Here is a 2994-nt window from a genome sequence, read left to right on the forward strand (position 1 = left end):
GAAAAGCTTTCTCTCTTGTGCAGCCAGATGTCTGCAAGTCTGATTTGTGCTTGTCTAGAGTGACAACAGGCGACTTGTCTGTGGTCTACAGGATGAACAATACAGTGGAGCAGGTGTGCGAGTGTTTGACTTTGCATAGCCATACTAAACAGCAGCAAAAGGATGATTGACTCCCAAACCTCAGCAGCTCATGACCCATCCAGCACTGCTGCCATTGTCTACCGCTTGTGTGCAGGTATTCACTAACGGGCTTTGCTTCATCCCACCCGTGTGAGAAAAGGACGAGACTCCCAGGGCTTGTATCAGAGGCCATAGGTTCATCATTAGAATAAAAAAAGATAAGCCAATGAGCAAATAAAGTGGTGGAGCACTGAATATACCAACTGTTTTAAACTGTCTGTTTGCATATATGAAAGAACAGCAGAGTGGCAGGGTGAATGCACTGAAAGGAAGCATTGTCAATGGCAGGGCGGGGTATCTTTCAGTTAAGGGTATTGACCAGGTAACATTAAGCCGTGGACTTACAGCGTAGCGCGGCCCGCTCGTCTGCCGTGACCTCTTTTCTGCCAGCAGATCTTTCACCGTGTGCTTCACACGGACTCCCTGATACACTCTCTTCGAGCATTCTGCAAAAAACACACAGATAGGAGCGCAGCATACTTGTAAACATGGAATCATCTGAATGAATGTCAGTCAAATTAAGACAACAATTTCTCATTTGCAGCATCATTTCTAAGCAGCTACAGTATCTCCAGTCAGTTTTATAGCATGCATCTATAACTGGCATGGAAATTATCTTTGGTTTTGGTCAATGCAAATTGGTCAGTTTACAAACACTAACTCCGTCGAGTTGAAACATCACAAGGGGTCGATTTCTTTTCATTTTTTTTATGTCAAATTTGCCAAATGAGCAAGAGGAGCAAAACAAGCTTCCAGAAAACACAATAAGAACATTCCTGGGAAGCAAAGATCCTAGTCAATAGAACTAGTGTATTTGCAATTTAAAATGCCGGTGATAGGAAATTGCATGCAAAAATCACTGTAGCGTTATGTAAAAGACCCCAGCTTCGTGAATGAAGTTCTTCTGCTATGTATAAGAGTGTCTGAAATACCACATTCTGTTTTATTATGACTGGTTCAAAATACGCTGAGCCAGGTTTATCCTAAAGTTGTCTTGTCACTAAGTAATCAGATCAGTTAACATCAGAGTTAAACATTAAATAATGTAGTTCAATCATTCTAAGAAGATTAATCTTAACCCTTGGATTTTACAGAATGAGTTTTTTTATACCAACAAACAGGTGAAAATACACCTTACCAGTTTCCATGATGCAGATGCGTCAGACGTAAGCTGTAGGAAATATACGCAGCTATCTATCCCAGTGCAACAACTTTGTCTGCTCCTAAACTCCAGCTGAATTTGACCATTATACCAAAGACACGAAATCCAACTCTGCTTTAGTGAACTATACTATAGATGCTGATCAGAAGTCAGCTTTTGAAATGACCCTCGCACATTTGTTTGCATGCAAATAATCGCCAGGACGTTTTTCGAGCATTTGCATCAGCCTTGCAGATTAGCGAGGAGTGAGCACGAATGACACGCCATCATCGTTGCTAATGTCAAGAGTGAGGACTTTGCTTTTGCTGGTCATTTAGGGGTTTTATTAAAGCATGGTGTGATTCTCATCTTTGCTTAGCATAATACTTGAGTACACTTGAGTTACTTAAATGAGTTTAAACCACAAATGACGACCTGATAGTCGTAGATGTAGTGTTTCAGAATGAGAAAATTGACTGGAAATCAAGATCTGATACCTCAGCTCTTCACTGATGAAGTCTTATGTCTACACAGTGAGTTCAAATGCATTGGAGTTTGTATTTATTTTGTAAGTTATTTTAGTGACTTTCCATCTAGGGTTGTTTGGACGGTGCCACTGCCAAAACAAAGATTAGCACTTTTGTCCTTGCTGTAAGTGACTCATGTGCACTCCTTCCTGTTTCCACATGGGTCCCACCTATTCCAGTTGGATATAATTCCATTTCTCATGTAATCTCTTCTCACGCTACATGCGTCTCTTACTAGAAACCTAAAATGGAAATGTGATTGTAAACATGTCCTAAAAAATGGTTGGTTGACTAAAAATACAACAATACAAAGACAGCTAATTATTTTTGCTTGGGTCACTTTAATTTAAAAAAAAAAAAAAAAAAACTGTAAATCAATTATTTCAACATTCCAGACCCAATCATCTCGGTAAGAGATAAAGTCCTTTTTGATATTTTAACATTTATCAATGTAATCAATATTCTGTTTATTAAAGCCATGTTTGAATCTCATCAAATTGGTGTTTTTAAGCATTTTACTATAAAATAATAACAACATGCCGTAACAATTTAAACATATATTTTTTATTTGTGAACTTATGTTCAGCTATTCTTTTTACTAATTAACTATACTGGATTTTTTTTTTTTTTGGATCATCAGTCTTCAAAGCTTTGTAAATATTGGCTCATAGACAAACTAAAAAAATGTATCTATGATTTTACTACATTTTTAAGGTAAGTGGTTGCAATCAATTTAGCTTAGCTGCATTTAAGTAAAAACAATGTTGAAAGTTAGTCAGCTCAATCATTCAGTGCAGAGATTTACTTTTAATGTCACCAAACTGATTACTCACTAAAAGACTTCCACAGATCATGTTTTCATGTAATTTTAAGTCTTATTTTGACATAACAAAGTGGTTTAATCTAAGTTTGTGAGCTTTTTGCTAACTTTTTTAAATTAGTCTTCCTATTAACACCATTATGGCGATCATTCTGACTGATTTGCAAATGCGGAAGGCGCACAAACACAAGAGGCGGGATTTATCGCATGATTCCTCTATTTTTTTCTCAATACCGCACACTTTAGGGGGTCAGTTAAAACTCAATGGGCTCAGGAGAGGCGAGAGAGACGCTTTCAAAAAATAGTTTAATAAAAAAGGTTTTTTG

This window comes from Garra rufa, chromosome 14, assembly GCF_049309525.1.
Source record: "Garra rufa chromosome 14, GarRuf1.0, whole genome shotgun sequence".
Taxonomy (NCBI): Eukaryota; Metazoa; Chordata; class Actinopteri; order Cypriniformes; family Cyprinidae; genus Garra; species Garra rufa.